Source organism: Solea solea, chromosome 18 (genome assembly GCF_958295425.1).
Source record: "Solea solea chromosome 18, fSolSol10.1, whole genome shotgun sequence".
NCBI classification, from domain to species: Eukaryota; Metazoa; Chordata; class Actinopteri; order Pleuronectiformes; family Soleidae; genus Solea; species Solea solea.
Window position 1 is genome coordinate 4,564,360 of NC_081151.1, and position 18,625 is coordinate 4,582,984.

General features: G+C 43.4%; 1 long non-coding RNA gene across 2 annotated transcripts; it reads right to left on the reverse strand.

Moving 5' to 3' along the window:
* Positions 1-7,788: 7,788 nt before the first annotated feature.
* On the reverse strand, positions 7,789-12,551 carry LOC131444418 (uncharacterized). Of its 2 annotated transcripts, XR_009233725.1 has the most exons (4): positions 9,931-12,551; positions 9,701-9,827; positions 9,004-9,162; positions 7,789-8,575 (listed from the first exon to the last, which is right to left on the reverse strand). It is a non-coding gene; the product is annotated as an uncharacterized LOC131444418 (long non-coding RNA). The 2 variants fall into 2 exon arrangements; XR_009233724.1 differs by lacking the exon at positions 7,789-8,575 and having other exon boundaries at positions 8,865-9,162.
* Between the last annotated feature and the right edge of the window lie 6,074 nt (positions 12,552-18,625).

An 18,625-nucleotide genomic window follows, 5' to 3' on the forward strand; every position in this document is an offset into this window, starting at 1 on the left:
AGTCAAAGTCAAAAAAGTCATAGTATGTCGTCCAAAATCACCTAAAAAAGTCATAGTATAGTATGTCGTCCAAAATCGGTCAAAAAAGTCATAGTATAGTATGTCGTCCAAAATTGGTCCAAAAAGTCATAGTATAGTATGTCGTCCAAAATCACCTAAAAAAATCATAGTATAGTATGTAGTCCAAAATCTGTCAAAGAAGCCATAGTATAGTATGTCGTCCAAAATTGGTCCAAAAAGTCATAGTATAGTATGTTGTCCAAAATCACCTAAAAAAGTCATAGTATAGTATGTAGTCCAAAATCTGTCAAAGAAGCCATAGTATAGTATGTCGTCCAAAATCAGTCAAAAAATTCATAGGTTAGCATGTCGTCCAAAATCAGTCAAAAAAGTCATAGTATAGTATTTTGTCTAAAATCGGTCAAAAAAGTCATAGTATAGTATGTCATCCAAAATCGGTCAAAAAAGTCATAGTATAGCCATCCAAAATCGGTCAAAAAAAGTCATAGTATAGTATGTCGTCCAAAATCACCTAAAAAAGTCATAGTATAGTATGCTGTCCAAAATAGGTAAAAAAAGTAATAGTATAGTATGCTGTCCAAAATAGGTAAAAAAAAGTCGTAGTACAGTATGTCGTCCAAAATCGATCAAAAAGTCATAGTATAGTATGTCATCCAAAATAGGTGAAAAAAAAGTCATCGTATAGTATGCTATCCAAAATCGGTCAAAAAAGTCATAGTACAGTATGTCGTCCAAAATCGGTCAAAAAAGTCATAGTATAGTATGTCATCCAAAATCAGTCAAAAAAGTCATAGGTTAGTATGTCATCCAAAATCACCTAAAAAATTAATATTATAGTATTTTGTCCAAAATCGGTCAAAAAAGTCATAGTATAGTATGTCGTCCAAAATCAGTCAAAAAAGTCATAGTATAGTATGTCATCCAAAATCACCTAAAAAATTAATATTATAGTATATTGTCCAAAATCGGTCAAAAAAGTCATAGTATAGTATGTCGTCCAAAATCGGTCAAAAAAGTCATAGTATAGTATGTCATCCAAAATCGGTCAAAAAAGTCATAGGTTAGCATGTCGTCCAAAATCTGTCAAAAAAGTCATAGTATAGTATGTCGTCCAAAATCGGTCCAAAAAGTCATAGTATAGTATGTCGTCCAAAATCACCTAAAAAAGTCATAGTATAGTATGTAGTCCAAAATCTGTCAAAAAAGCCATAGTATAGTATGTCGTCCAAAATCAGTCAAAAAAGTCATAGGTAAGCATGTCGTCCAAAATCAGTCAAAAAAGTCATAGTATAGTATTTTGTCTAAAATCGGTCAAAAAAGTCATAGTATAGTATGTCGTCCAAAATTGGTCAAGAAAGTCATAGTATAGTATGTCGTCCAAAATCGGTCAAAAAAAGTCATAGTATAGTATGTCATCCAAAATCACCTAAAAAATGAATAGTATAGTATGTTGTCCAAAATCGGTCAAAAAGTCACAGTATAGTATGTCATCCAAAATCAGTCAAAAAAGTCATAGTATAGTATGTCGTTCAAAATCGGTCCAAAAAGTCATAGTATAGTATGTTGTCCAAAATCTGTCAAAAAAGCCATAGTATAGTATGTCGTCCAAAATCAGTCAAAAAAGTCATAGGTTAGCATGTTGTCCAAAATCAGTCAAAAAGTCATAGTATAGTATTTTGTCTAAAATCGGTCAAAAAAGTCATAGTATGTCGTCCAAAACCCCCTAAAAAAGTCATAGTTTAGTATGTCATCCAAAATCGGTCAAAAAAGTCATAGTACAGTATTTCGTCCAAAATTGGTAAAAAAAGTAATAGTATAGTGTGCCATCCAAAATCGGTAAAAAAAAGTCATAGTATAGTATGTCGTCCAAAATCACCTAAAAAAGTCATCGTATAGTATGTCGTCCAAAATCACCTAAAAAAGTCATAGTATAGTATGCTGTCCAAAATAGGTAAAAAAAGTCATAGTATAGTATGCTGTCCAAAATAGGTAAAAAAAGTAATAGGATAGTATGTCGTCCAAAATAGGTAAAAAAAAGTCGTAGTACAGTATGTCGTCCAAAATCGGTCAAAAAAGTGTTTTAAAAGTGTGTGAACTTCACTTCACTGTAAGATTAGAACTTACAACCTCAGAGATACAAGTCATCTTCAGGTCGACTGAGCCACCAAATTCATCAATTTTAGTTTGATGACATATTAATGTACTTAATCAGCACATTATTAAGTAGCAAAACCAGCGCTGAAGATGGTCTGGTGGTCAAGGACGTCGCATCACTACTCATGACGCCATGGGTTCGAATCCCACTCGAGGTATGTGTCTACACATATGTGTGTGTCTGTCTGGGTCTTTCAAAAACAACTAAACTGAACTAAAAACCCTCAAAACAAAAACAAACTTCCAAAAACCAAACTCCAACTAAAAATTGCGTTGCGCTCGTCCGTTCGCGTCATTTCAACGAGAATTTCAACTTCAATTTCAACGAGGATCCCAACTTCATCATCAACGACTCTACTCGCCTGTGAGCTACACTTGAAAAGGCTTGAAGAAGCCTCAAGAGTGCTAGCTGGCAATATATTGTTGATTAATGTTTAAAATACAAATAGTTTGGGTTTTTGATAAATCAAAAAGTCAACAGTTACATTAGAATGGAATGGTACGCATGCATACGAGTGTGAAACAACAGTTTTAGTATGAATATGGACATATATAAGGAGAGGCCTTAACTGGTCAAATCTTTAGGGAAACTCAGCTGTTCATATTTTCATCCACACCAATATTCCTGTAGCTTAACAAATAAGTTGACAACTCGTTAAAATAAAAGTTCTAAAGTCGTACAACCGTGGGGTTCGAAGCACAGCTTCATCTCTCATCCTTCTCTGTGTCCAACAGTTGGCGGGGAACCCTGTGGAAAGGTCCACAGAGCCAGTAACAGGATCTGGAGAGGTAGGCTCTGGACTCCAGGCAGCAAAAACAATCATCTGGCTTCTATTGGGAGTTAGGAGAAGGCTCTCGGCCAATAATAACATCTCTCTCATCAACCGAGGGAGAAAGAGAGTGCAAGAGAGGGAGAGAGAGAGAGAGAGAGGGAGCAGCGAGGGGGAGTTAAGTGTCTAGCTTTTGTGTTGTGTAGGTGGCTCTGAGAGTTTTCAGTGAATTCTCACTTGGGGGATTGAAATGTCGAAGGGACTCATGTGCAACCACAAAAGCAGCCTCATGACCTTTTGTTCTATCACACACACACACACACACACACACACACACAATCTGGTTTCCATGACTTGGGAGGACATTACGTTGACTGAGACTTTACTTTAACTACTAAACCGACCCCTGACCTCAGCCTAACGTTAAAAAATCTCTTCCCCCTAAAAATGTCGTCATTTACATGATGTGGACGTGATTTTTGTCCCCATAAGGAAGACACATCCCCATAATGTGACTGTGTGAACAGATTCAGGTCCCCACAACATGAGGAATACCAGGTACACACCCACACACACATACACAAACACACAATCTGGTTTCCATGACTTCCGAGGACATCATATTGACTTACACTCGTTTCCTGGAGACCTTTTTTTACTCTAACCTTTACCAGAACTACATCCTAACCATATGACATGTTATGGGGACAATAACAGTATAAGTAATACCTGTTAACACACACACACACACACACACACACGCACACACACACACAAACGGTCAAACAATGTAAGTTACAACAGGAGGCACCATTCTCTCTCTCTCTCTCTCTCTCTGCTGCCACCCTCCTCCTCCTCCACACATGCAGAGAGAAAGAGAGAGAACTGCAAAATGACGTTGTATTCCAACCTTGCATTAATGAAGATGTTTCAGAACTGAGACCTGCTACCGTTTAGTTATCTCTTAAACGTCCTTCTTAAGTGGAAAAAAAAACTAGTGTACAGCATTATGAGAGCGGGGTAAAAAATAATAACAATTTGCCACCAAGAAAACAAACACAGATGTAAGTGAACAAACAAATTCAGGGATATCCTGTTTTCTTTTGTGCGTTCCCTTGTGTGTTGGTGCGTGTGTGTGTGAAGGTGTGTGTGTGTGTGTGTGATCTCAGTCTAACTAAAGGGATTAAAGAGACCTGTCTTAAATATTCTGGCTGGTTTCCCCTGAGGCCCTCTGGTGAGGACAGATCCCTGCTAGAGACTCAGCCTGTCTGCATGAATCACAGTGTGTGTGTGTGTGTGTGTGTGTTCATATGTCATGGACTTTGTTTATGACTGCCCAGTTTATCATATTCTTCTTCTTCTTCTTCTTCTTCTTTTATGTTCTTTCCATCTCTCTCTCTTATCTTTATTAGCCACCTTGTGCCAAAACATCATCAGCGAGTTTCCAGTCACAGTCTCACGTATGTACACCAACTGTAAAAAATACTTTTATAAACTACTTCCCGGTGTTCATTTCTGATTCGATGAGTCACATTCAGAGCTGCTGTAAAATGCCCCATAAATGCACACCTGGAGCCACTGGACAGCCACACACACACACACTTATGTGTCATTTAGTGTTCAGCTACTGTTCAAACTTGGAAAAAACGGACATCTAAAGCACTTTGAGCTGATGGTTTGTGGGGGATATTGCCCAAGTAGTTACACAAGACAGCTTTTTTGTGCACCGAAATCAGCAGACTCAACACGTCTTGTTCCCAAATGCCTGTCTGTTAGCAGCTGGAAGTGGGGAAAGGCGCTCTTTCAGCAGCGTGCCGGCATGTTGTTAAGCCCAGTATTCACTGGACGGGGTCCAGCCTTTTGTTCTGACATTCTGAACTGTCACTCCTCCTTCAGCCTGAAGTGGACTCCCTGTAAATGCAATTAAGTCCCACTCTTCCCTCCACAGGTCTCACCTAGAGATCTGCGTTGGACTGAAAACTGAGAAGTGACGTTGTAGATAAACATCTTCTGCGTTTTCCTTGAACAAACAGGTTTTCTTAAAGCAACATTAAGCATTTTGTGTAAAGCACAACCTGTAATTGTTTATCACTGAAGCATAAAAATCCAGACAGTCATCGCGTTGATGTTTGTGTGGATGTCAGGGTTGAAAAGTTCAGAACTCGGTTAAACCTATGCGGCCATAATGGTTCCTGCTTGTGTGTGTGAACAGTAACTTGCATCCACCTGCATCAGACACGTAGAAAGACTCGTCTGTGTGCGACTGCAGGCTCTGTGATGAGAGGGTAATGTCTGCGGCGGTTCGTGCCTTTCATTATTGCTCCGCCTTTTACACCGCTGATCCACTGACCTGAGGATGACTTTATGACACACACACACACACACACGTCCTTGTATTCTTTGAGAGGTGAGTTTTTACATTTGTGAGTATCAGCAGACTTTGTTGCATAACCTGAAGCGAGGGTGTCGATGGTTATCTTCTTCTTTGTTGTCTCTTTTGATTAAAAACAAGAGTGTGCCACCAACTGGACTGGGAAGTGTAGTGCTGCAGGAAGTGCATCGGTGCAACTTTATTTATAAAGCACAGTTGGCCAAAGTGCTGTACACAGGACATGACAATAAAACAGTAAAATAGTGAAAGCCAACATCTCAAACTGAGTAAAAAAGTGTTTCAAGAGAGGACTTATGACAGGAAGTGAGTCATTCCACAGTTTCGGAGCAGTTTAGGGACGATTAACAGTGACTGATCTGATCTGAGAGAGTGTGAGGGGGCGTACGAAGCAGGTCGGACAGATACTGCGGGGCGAGACCATGAAGACCTTTAATAAAATAATTAAAAAATCAATCTGATTGCAGAGGTGCATAGCTGAAAATGTAAAGGTATTATGTGGATCTTGTGGTAGGTTTTTGGCGTGAGGAACCCAGAGTAGAGACTGGAAACAATGGTTTCTGACTGCACCATATGGCGTGTTTCCACTGGCTCGCCTCGGTATGGCACGGCACGGCACGGCACGGCACGGCACGGCACGGCACAGCACGGTTGAGTTGCGTTTCCACTTTCCACTTTTTAGTACCTGCTCTGGCGAGGTTCCAAGCAAGCTGAATTAGTATAAATACATAAGAGCATCATGCAGCACGACTGGACTTGATGGAATTATCCGTCGGAGGTGGTGCAGTGATGACCAGCACTTGTGCCTCGTCAGCTCCTGTAGAATAATGTCAGCCGCACCCTCTGCGACATACACACCCTGCAGAGAAGAAGAAATAGAGAGAGAAAAATAACCAAACCAAACACACACACATGAAAAAAAAAAAAAGAACTGAATCCTCACATCTTATTCTAATTAGGAACAAATCAGAGCTTTCCTGTGCAACATTTGTGGCCTGGTCCTGATTATTACATGAATGTCAGGTCACAGTGTTCCAGTAAGGTCCGCAGCCGCGGAGAGGATTTGTCTCCAAAGCAGGAGCTCTTCCTGTTGACTGAGGACTCCGAGGGAAAACGTGGGCTCATTTATTTATGCACTTTAAACATAGCATCACAGCGATATCACAATAAGAAGAAAAAACGTCGCTCTAATGGGATTAGAAAGGTCAAAGAGATTACACAGGGTCTACAAACTACATTTGATGGAATTAACAGTAATATGATTTTTTCAACATTTCTGGTCTGCAGGCAGAGGGAAAACAACATGTCATTATCCACTCTCAACAAAGCAAGTGTGGTTTAGTTGCAGGTTGGGTTTTCTCTCTTCTCTCTTCCTCCTTTTCTTCTCCTCTTCTTTCTCTTCAGTCTTCCTCCCGCGGATCCTGTAGCGTCTGCTCTGGCTGTTGTGATTTGGCTGCGGGTGAGTGGCAGCCTCGACCCCAGTTGACCCCCAGCCGTGTTTCTGCTGATGTCAGCATCTTGCAGCAGATTGGAGCATGCGGTTTTTAAACAAAGCCCCAGTCTTGGCCCCCGAGGGGGCTCATCCACTTTATGTCTTAAAGGGACAGTACACAGACTCAACTCGTGGCTGTTTTTGGCCACACTTTGTTACTGCCCCTCTTTCTTTACTGCGATGATTGAAGGGATTCTTATTTCTATTTTACATTATTGATCATGGGCACTTTAATGAATAGCTTTATTATCTGCAAAACACAACAGGGAAATAGTGACAACATGTGGCTGGATGTCGTGGCCTGGTCAGGATATCCTGCCATGCCCTCCTCTTATCTGAATGATCTGTGGAGGAGAAATTGAGTATTATGAAACCTCATTCTCTTATCACCTCTTTCTTTCTTACTTTTTTCTTTCTTTCTTTCTTTCTTTCTTACTTTTTTCTTTCTTTCTTTCTTTCTTTCTTTCTTCCTTTCTTTCTTTCTGTCTTTCTGTCTTTCTTTCTTTCTCTATCCTCTTAGGGCCAGCTCATACTTTCTGCATTCTGTGTCTGCTTCATGTTTACACGTGTTTTCATGACCGTACTTTCATGCATAAAGCCTGGTTTATGCACGCCGCGCATCTCTAAATTTGTTTTGATGCTCAAAACGAGGAAGTAAACGCAGCAACAAAGTGACACAGGTGGAAAAGAGCTCAAATACCAAAGAGGGTTAAGGAGAGTGATTGGTTAGATCATTGGCTTGTCAACAAATTACCGCAGCATCTATTTAACGACAGGCTGTAACGAACAATGCCGTCTACCAACTGCGGAGAGCAAATCCTACATTGTGTTACATTAAGGCGAGCTAACAATAACATCGGCCACTTTAATCGCATACTTAGCAGAGAATATAAACTGTTATCATCGAATCTGAGATCAATGGGTCCACAATTTAATAGGATCAGACCGAAGCACTCGTGTGTGTGTGTGTCAGTCAATCCTAAAATTAAACACGGAGCTAAATCCCAGATCAAGTGTACTGTAAACTGTACTTTGTCTTCACGCGGCTGTGATGTTTGCTTTTCTGTCATCTGCCGTAATCGTCCCGTCTGTGTCTTTGTCATCGTTCACGGATGGAACGGCTGTGTTGCAAGACACATTTCAGACTTCACTGTCTGACGATTACGTTTCATCCATCAGTCGAAAGTGAAGTGTCTGGGGTCCTGTGTCCTTGGCTCTTTTGAGGCAGCAGGAACTGTGCAGACCTCTCGAGGAGGGGAGAGTGCGTGCACTCGATGATCTTCTGGCCAGTGGTGGAGAAGCACTGGAGCACTTTCTTTAAAGGTCCAGTGTGCAATATTTAGTGACATCGGTGGCCTTCGCAAACCAGAAAGAAAGTTAAAACTGCAGACAAACGTTCAGGCCCAGGTTTTGGAACCGTGCTGAATTTCTGCCACACCAGTAGGTGGAGTATTAAACCCCTCTCACCAGGCAGAAAAAACATTTTGACAACAGAGGAAGTCGTCGCCAAGGAGTCAGCCGAGCTTCGACTTGGGGCCTTTCGGCTGCGAGCTGCTCGAACCAGACGTGTCCGAGGGAGCTGTAGCATCGCTCTCTTCTTCTTTTAGTAGGAATGCGTCCTATTCCCTGCGTCCAGACTTCCACCGCCACCCGATGGTGAAGTGAGATACTACGGGACACTGACAGGGGTATACCAGGGACAATGTGACACACACGGCATGTGTGCAGAAGTATACCAGGGCCTTAAGGCTACAAAAAACAAACAAAAAGCAATTATAAACTTACACAAACACTGAGTAGTAGTATTTCTTTCATTAATGTCTGCCAATAAACGCTGACAGTGGGTGTTTAAGGACAGGAAAAGGTTAGTGCCCATGTCACAGGAAATTAGTATGTCTCAATTATGAATCATGATGTGCAAGCTTGTGTGGGTGTGTGTGTGTTCCTATGGTCAGCAGAAATAAACCACACACAGTCACAATGAGAGATTGCAGATTAAATTAGGATTTTAATTGGGATTTTGCAATAAGCCAAAAAAGAGGTGTGTGTATATACGAGAGAAGTCTGCATGACAGAGCGAGTGACTGCTCTAAGAGGAGATCAGCTTGGTTAGCTCAATGTAAACATGCATTCATGCACCACACGCTGAAGTCATAGTGCTGGTATGTCGCCTGCACCTGACTCAACTTCATTGCTCATGTGTGCCCTTATTGGCTGACTGTGCCGTGTGTGGAGGTTTTTGTGTGAACAGCTGTGCTGAAGACTCCAGGCTCCAGGCTCCAGGCTCCAGGCCCCAGTCACCTAATATCTCCTGGCTGGCCCTGAGGTCTCCACTCCTGAGGAAACACCATAAAGAACCTCTTATCTGGATGGGGCCCCTTTACATTGTGCTGCTAATAAAACACCACAGACTCTTTGACTGTATTCTAAATCCCAGCCATATTTCAGATAACACTCCGACATCTAAAGAGTGAATCATCGAGGGCTTTGCCGTTCCCAGTCCTTCTGTTGTGTGTTTGGTTCACTCTCATAAATGAAAGTACACGCGATGAATTAGTTGTTTTCATCGACGTCCGCTTTGATTACACGGGCAACAAAACACCCGATTCACGACGTCAGAGCTACTTCAGGCCTTGAATGAAGCACATAAGTCAAGTTAACCTCCACTTACTGTATACACTTACAATTCAGACAGTCATACAGACATCATTTAAGTTAAAAGCTACTTTTATATCATCTAATGCTGGCGCCACCGTCTGCAAAGCCACGCAACATGAGATTCACTTTAGTGTTGTGAAGAGGTGCACGTCAGATAGAGATATGAAGAAATACGGAAAAGTTACAGCAACAAAAGAATTTGAATTTGACTCTCACCACACCACCCAATCAGGTGACTGTTGCTAGGTGACAGGGAACGACAACCTGGTGATGTGCTGGAGGAAATCCTCCGCATGTCAAACCGTCATGAGTGTTGTGTTGACAGATCTGCTGCCCAAGTGGCCTAAAAAAAAAAAAAAAAAAAAAAAAGAAATTTGGTCATTGCATTTAAAAAAGAGACAGATATTGAACTAGTGTATGTAGATTCTACCCTGGGTGAGACTCACTGTAGCCTCTGCTGTGTTGATCGCTGAAGTTGAGGAGTGAGGGGAGTGACACTAGAGCCTGTGGTCTCGACGTTGTTTTTATAGCCCCCAGGCCGCCGCTGCCTCATATACAAAACACAACTCTTGCTCTGTCTCGTCTGCCCGTCTTCCTCCTGGCATCTCTCCAGTGCCTAAAGCCATCGGAATAGTAACAGGAGATGACTCTGTCGTTCAGGCGAATCTCAGAGGAGGCTTTTTAAGATCCTAATGAGCTGCGTATAAAAGCTGCACTTCCTGTCTTTCCTTCCCAGTTCCCACGCATTTTACAACTGCGTAGAGTCCGACATCAGTTCCACCAGACAACGTTAAGGCAACGTTACAAAGTTCACGCTCCAAACCTAGGAAATTTAACTTCAGTCAAGTTTTTTTTTCCTATTTAATCTCATCTGTTAAACCAAAGTGAAGCAAAGAGACATATTGACATCACAGTGCGCAGGAAATATAACCCTAAATCCTTACCTAACAGCAGATTAACAGTTTGTTGGATTTAAAATGAAACCGACAAAAAAAAAAAAATAAGCCGCACATAACTTCAGAGCGTGGTATTATTTAGGCAACGTAATGTACTTCTCGTTCTGATCCCTCTGCTGTGACATTTCATCAGATAAATACGCTCGGCTTATAACAGCCTGTCACCGACGGAGTTCAATTACCATAATAAGCACCTAATGCTGAGGGTTATTACAGAGGGGCTGTTAAATGGCAGAGGTGGTAACCACAAATGACTCAGCATACACAGACGGAGCACAAACACACACAAACTCATACTTGTGAGGACATTTTTTGACATAATGTGTTCCCTTATTGCCCCTAATTTTACACTTAACCTTACGCGTATACCCCTAAACCTCCAACCAAGTCCTGGCCAGTGCAAAGTCTCCTTCACTCTGTGTCACAGAGATGTAAATGCAAGTTCACACACAGGTTTGAACAGCTATTCTTCATAGACCACTGCATAGACTTCCATTCACTTGATGAGCTTAAACAAAGTGTTATCCTTAACCGGTCTAACCCTGAACTTAACCTTACCACAGTTCACGTCTTAGCCCTAGACTAAACCAGTTCCTCATGGTTCTGCCTCATTAGGAGCAGGGTCTATGAGGACGACTGGTCCTGGCAGGGTCAGTGTTTATGCCAGAAAAGGTAACAAATACAAGTGCAAGTACACACACACACACACACACACAGAGTAATTAAATCTCCCAGCTCAGTGCAGTGTGCAGTCCTGTAGCTCGATTCATGTCCTGACACGAATCCCAGCCTCAGCAGAGAGCGAGGCAGCCCGAGGCATGAATTCACACTTTAATAAGTCGCAACTCTGACATGCTACATTAGCTACAACCTGCTGCTGCCGGCAATTACTTTAGTGCGACTTTAGAAATAACAAAATAACCCCTTTTTTTAATAAGGTCACATACCGACGTGACTTGTGTGGAGTTTGTGTGTCGCCTGATTCACACCGTACGCTGTACACTTGAAATAAGTTTGTCTGCTGGACTCGCGTAGACCCCCCCCCCCAACCTCCAACTCCGACACAATGTGCAGCATGAAAGCCAGCCACTTCAGAGAGCTTGTTGAGCTTTCAACTTCAGTGTTTGCCTCCTGAGACCGCCACTCACTGTCAGAGCGCTCAGAACAAAGCACAGCATCCACACGGCAGACGCTGGCAACATTCGGCGGCAGTGTGTGTGTGTGTGTGTGTGTGTGTGTAAAAAGATAGCGGGGAGGTTTGTGCTGAATTAATGCATGAAGATGTGTCTCGTAAGGTTGCTGTTTGTCCTTGTTTGGTTTCTATGCTCACTGGTATCGATTCGAGCTGCACACAGTGTGTTTTTGCACTTGGCAGAGACTAGAAGTGCATGTGATTCATATCATTATAACTTACCACGGTTAAATCCCCGCACAGATAGGGAGAGGAATCAGATTGTGTTTGAATTACAAACACGGATTAAATCTGGATCATTTTGTGGAAGAATCACGACATAGTAACACAAGTACATTTTGTGCCATGAGTAAACATGTTATAGTTGCATGTAATTGTCCACACAAACACTGACACACAGTATGTAACGTGTGCACTATCTATCAAGAAATGTTCTTTGTTTCGTTTCCCTCCACATCAGACACAGACTGTCTGTACATTGTTTGCAAAATGCCACAGTGAGAGCAAGAACAGCTGGAGAGGCGAAGACGACTGTGGCAGAGCTCGAAAGCACAAAATGACGAGGACGAGTTTGTAAGCACACCTAACAAAACTGTAAGTCCCTGTTCGTTCAACTCAATACGGCCCTTACTTTTATGTCGCGCCCTTGGCTCGGACACAAACAATCTTCAAAGACGAGGATTTGACCCACGGCTCTGCACCTTGAACCAACCCACACACACACACACACACACTGATTTTTACAATACTTGAAGACTGACACATCAAAGACCGTCGGTCGGGTAAAGAATCTGGATCTGGCCACAGTGACTGGAGCTGAGTTTCCTGAAACAAGCGCCACTGAAAGCAGTGAGTCTGTACACTCATCTGTCTCACCACTGTGCGGAGAGAGAGCGGTGATGGGGAGTGTGAGGAGGGAGGGGGGGAGGCAGACGGGGGGGGGGGGACTGTATTTTCCCTCCACTCACGCACCTGCAGCGGTGCAATTTCCTTCAAACTCCACAGGATCATGTTCCCGTGTGTCCGTATTTTTTTTAATACCGTACGTACAATTCACTCTGGTGTTCTGGTAAATACAACAAAAGTTATTATTGAAGGATAAATAAAAGAAAATGCACAATAAAATATGATATAAAAAGAAATATTTGCAGCCCTCTTCTCACAACCGCCCCCCTCGCTCCCCCTTTTCATCAGTCTCTCCTCGCCTCATCTGGGCAGCATTAGGAGAGCTGCTGACACGCACGGCTCTGATAGGCGAGCAGCAGTGTGGAGACGTGCTGCGTGTGTGACGGTGGAAAATTTCTAACCTCAACCAAAAACAGCGAGCCCCATAGCCAGACCACAATAATACTGCCACCTGAGTCAGCTTGGCATTTTGACGCAGGAGGAGGGGGGAAGTGGTGGGAAAGATGTCCCAGAGGAATGATGAGGAAGTCAGGAAAGATGCAGGACTCTGAGTGAACAGAGAGTGCACTGAGAAGTCGGGTGAGCTGACAGGGGGGTGGGGGTGGGCCCTGACCTGTCATTCAGGTTGATGCATGGATCTGTTGACAAGCCCGGCTGCTCCCACAGCTCAAGCCTTCTCACAGAGCCTGAGCTCGGAGCAAATTGGCCGTCCTCTGCAGTCGGAGCAGCCTGACTCAGATCTATGGGCTCAGCCGTTACCTGAGGCTAGTCAGGCCAAGAGGCTGCCTCCTTCCCAGCCCGCTGCACTAAATTATAGGCTTGCTCGGTTCGTATAGTGCCTCAGGCCAAGTGTGTGTACAAATGCAGTGGCCAACTCGTTGCTTTACACATAAACACAAAGTACAAGCACCGACAGACACAGGAAAACACACAGAGAGAGAAGCAAGTTTTTTTTTTTGTTGTCCACTTTTGTAAGAACACATTGTTCCACATCATCAGCGACAGTTGCCCTGCACGTCCTGTCCTCCAAACACAACGTTCTACTATCATTATCCCGTAATATGGCTGTGAGCAGTACAGTTACACTTTTGTTTCCAGTCGCACATCTATCACCTATCACTGGTTGAAATAGCCACTAAAAATGGAATATTAATTTTGTAAATAAGACTCGTTTAAGAACGTATGTTGCATACTTTGATCATTACTTTGGCTACACCAGGAAACCAGTCATACAGCTTTAACATTAGGCTATCCGGCATATTACACGCACACACAGGTGTCCCTATATCATATAACCAAAGACCAAAAAGTGAATTATATATTAAGCAAAAAAGGTAAAAGAGCAAACGTTCAACAATGTAGACGGTGAAAGTGAAAACTGGAACATTTCACACTTTTGAAAGCATTTGTTATACTCACTATAGCCTATTTCCCACTAAATGTGGCAGGTCACCTGGGATTTTACACCATAGTCCTGTTGCCAGTGGTCTCCCTGTGGTGTGTTTCATTTTATTTTGCCCCCGCGTCACCCACGCGGGAAATGTGATGTCACAAATGCACCAGAAAGAAAGTTAGTCAGAGGAAAAAGAAAACAGAAAATAAATAGCTTATGAGACGCGCGAACAGCCGTAAGATGAATGCACCAAAAATGACGCGGGAATTGGCGTCACTGCCAAAAAAAAAGCAGATAAAGAAGGAAACTAGCCCGTTCACTCGGGTCTTGTGTTCCCACGACTGCCGATCAGAGCCAAAGCCAATAAAAATCCTGTGTGCAACGCAGGGTCATTTGACATGGGAGTGAATACCGAATAAACACATTCCCACCTTTTTAAACCCAGGATTTAAGACTTATGGCCAGTGGGAATGGGGGGTCTATGTCAGTACTTTACTCACAGCAGCTTTAACCTGCATTTTAACTATATATGTTAGCAAGATATAGAGGAGGAAGGAGGAAAATTGGACCATAAAGAGACAGATAAGACAGAGATGTCACAGACAGAGAGAGTGTGTAAGCGCTCAGTGTTCTCGGGATGTGCCGTCTTTGATGTCGGTTTTGCCCTCATGTCCAGCCCCCTTTCTCTGCCAGGAAATTACAACTGCGTCCCCCTGGAGCCCCGCTGACTGCAGTAAGAAACGCTCGGCCGTTTGATGTTCTAAAGAGGGATCTCCAACGCAATTTAGCCTTTCATCTCATCCCCGTTTCTTTTGTCTGTGATTCATCCAGACTCTGGCGAAGTTACCAAGTCAGAAATAGTACGACGCCGCTTTGTGAGAAAATCACGAGCCCGTGAGACACGCAACAGTAAACAGAGGGATGAAACATCAAAGACGGCCATTGTCGTGTCGTCCGTTTCTCAACAACACCTCTTCTCGCTGATATTTCTGGACAGTATGGCATACTGCAAGATCATGTGAAAAAGATTGAAAGCCCCCATAAAACTACTAACTGGACACCGAGGTGCATATTTGTTGTCAACTGCAGCTTCCAAGGCTGAGTATAAATTTCGCTCCAAGGTTTATTGCCGGACTCCAATTTTGGGGGTTGTATTTCACGGCTGTGAGTGTTCAGCAGTGACCGTGGTGACCTTGAGGTAACCAATGAGTTCAAAATGCAACACACTCCCTTCCCTTCCACCGCTCCGATGAGCGCAGACCTTAATATCTCAAAGCCTCCGTTTGGATCGGATCGCAGCTGATCTGCCAGTGTGCAAACTCAATCCAACATCTGTCTTATTTCTGTTGTGGAAAGACTCTGGCACTGGGCTGCCTTGGAAGGGGTTCAGTTTCAGATTTAATACCCAAACCAAAAAAAGAAACTGGCTTCTCGGGGATTCATAAGCCATCACTGATGGGTTTCATGGGGGGGGGGGAACAGCTGTTTTGTGTTGCCCTCCTGAGTTTTATTAATCAGCTCTCCGTTCACCCTGGTGATTTATGATACAGAAACAGTCTTGCGTTGGACTGAACAAGGAGGGATTACACAGACTGCAGACCCAGCTGGGGGTGTTTGCCTTTGCACTGAGTCGGCTTAATGTTCAACAGGCAGTTGTTTGGCTAAAGGGAAGATGGCTTTTCAAACGTGGCACCGCCCCACTTCTCCTTCGTCCCCCTGCCCCGCGTCTCCGTTAAGTGGTGTTTGCTGCATTCATGAGGTTGAGTGGGAGGACCAGGTGATAAAAACAACCCTCACTATTTATACTTCTCTGGTTTGGTTTATTCCTCGTGTGACTGTGCATAATCCTTTTATGCAGTGGGACAAAAATAAATAAATGTGACCCAAGCAGATGATGTGATTGTTTTGAAGAGGAGATTGTTTGTGACAAGGCAGCTGGCGAAGAAGTATGAGTCTTTCTTCTTCTTTTTTCTTTTTTTATTTTACTTCTTTACTACCGGACCTTACTTAACCTAGACTCCCGAGAGTTAAGCGAATAACGACCTGGCCCTGGTTGACCCTGGCGAGCATTAGACTCGTACCCTCTGACTCTAGTTAAATAGCATTCGTAACTCTACTACAACCCATAAAGCAGAACATCAGTCTCGCAGGCATTGATGGACAATGGCTTTCTCTGCGGTGAGGCAGCTGACGCATTCTAAAGTGCAAAAGCATGAACAACCTGCTCATGTGCACAGTCACAACAAACACTGTGATTAGTAGGTCAGTAAGAGCGCTGGTGAATGATGATCAGACTGACACTATTTGACAGTGTGCAGGTATATCATCGTTACCTAAGCCAAACAACACTGGCCCATCTATAAGTAAGTTGTATTTCCCATAATTGTATACGACTGCACAGTGCAGTCAGGGGATTTGTTATGAGTTAGCCTCAACGTGAAACATATGGAGCACTATGATTTCTTGGCAGGCTTATGTGGCAAGTGCCTGACCTCTTCCTGTGCTTCTTTTGTTCTGCGAGGGGCTGCGAGGTATCAGGGGATTGCTTATCACTGACACAGGATGCCAGCAGGGGTTCATGGTGCAAGAGGGGAAGTGACAGTGTGGCACTTGCTTGTTTTTATAAGGAATGAGGCGATATTGTGACACACGGCTGTGCACCTCGGCGAAAAACAGGAACCGTAATGATGTCCCCAAAGATTGTCGACCGCAATAGGTGTTATCTTTTCAAAAACAACAAGTGGTCAGTCTTGTCCTTGACTTGCCCTCTTCCTCCTTTGAATGCAGAAGCACCCCAGACACCTTAAGTAAAACCTCCCCCCAAAAAAAACAAAAAAAGAAACGGCGGCAAGTATGAGGCAGATACAGTGTGATGTTTGGGTGTTTGTGCATGAGGAGGGGATGTGGTTGTCAGGTCAGGCTTCAACATGGGGAGGGCTCATAATCTCGCTCCGTCACAGGTGCATTTCCCTAGAGGGTCTGTGGTTTAACACTCCAGCCGCACAGCTGTGTGTTTCTTACTGTGTAACAAAGACACAACACCTGTCGGAGTTTCAGTAAGAACAGTGTGCTCACGAGGAGAAACACATTTCTAGAAAGGATAGGCGAGGCACAACTTGCTTTTGCATAGAGGTATTGGAATTAATGGCTACATGGTGCAACTTTTAAATATAAACAAATGTCCGTTACATTCTCAAATGAGTGCATACAATGCTGATTAAACCCATTAGCCACACACAACCCTCCCAGCCGGGCAACTTTCCTGCTTTGTACAGAGGAAATGATTTATTTTATTCAAAGACAGACGGAGGCAATGGCAACATTGCGCTAGTAAAGGGAGCACGACAGAAGAGGAAGTGTTCACAGAAAGCCGTTCAGCAGTCGGACAGGATAAACACTTCTTGCACCTTTTGCCCCTGCCCACACTGACAGTGAGTATACACACAGACAACCCTCAGTCAGGTCTGATAGTATTGCTTGACGGAGCCATTTCAAGTCTGAGGAGTAAAAATAATAACAACACAAATCAGCTCCATTTATGCAGAGCAGCCTTAAATGATTATTTTACTGGATGCAGTTGATTCATAGTACACGGACATTACTCTCCATTAGTTATTTAGTAAAGTCTGTGATCACAGTCAAGGACAAAAACTTTAAACACATTTTGCCTCAAACACATCAAATTAAAGCAGCCAAGAATATTTGAGGGGTATATTTGGTGGAAGATTCCATCCAGCCAGCCATTGTCTACTGCTTTATCCTCTACATCCAGTTCCAGGGAGACACACTGACACAATCAAATCTAAAATATCCAATCCAATCCATATGTATTTCTATAGCACATTTAAAAACAACAGAGTTGACCAAAGTGCTCTAACAAAGGACCTCTAGACCGGAAAGTGCTTTACATATAGCGTTCAGACGGCTGTTCCACTAAAGACATCATCACTTCAGCAGCAGCTATACCAAAAATGATGGTTTTGATTTAGTTGCGTAGAGAATTATTACATTTACTCGTCGACTCGTAACTCAGTTTAAGCCATAAATGTTCACCATCACGTCGTGTGTGAACAAAAAAGGTCCCTTTAGCTCATAAATCATCGCTGAAAATGTTTGTCTTGTTACTGGTCTCAAAGAAAGAAGGACATAGGTTATAGCTGGTCAAATGTCTCCACCCCCAGCGACCTCTTCACCCCTGATCCCTGGGTCCCCTTCGGACCGCAGACTCGCGGGGTCAGAGATTTGACCTCGCTCACTTTAGCTCGGTAGGCTAATGGCCTGCCACTGTCACTGCCTGCCACAGTCTGACAGCTCTATGAGGACTGAACAAACTTGAGTCGGGCCAAGGGGCAGGCAGAAGAGGGGGGGGGGGGCGGGGTTGGTGGTTCAGATATCTGCATTTGTGTGACACAACACTGATTTCTGTCATGCTAGACGCCCAGATGAACACAGGCGCCCATAGATTCAGCCGTGAACACAGAGGGATTTGTATGTTTACGGGCAGTGAAAGCATGTGGAGAAAGCATGTAAGCTACCGAATATTAGCACAAGGGCCAACTCTGGTTGGTTCCTCACAAATGGCAATGCAGAGGAAGGATTGTGTGTGTCTGTGGTTAAATGTCCTGTGATGTCGAACAATGGTTCCTCTTCATCTGGTCATGTGGTGTCGTGTGGTTTGTGTGTTCGTGTGTGTG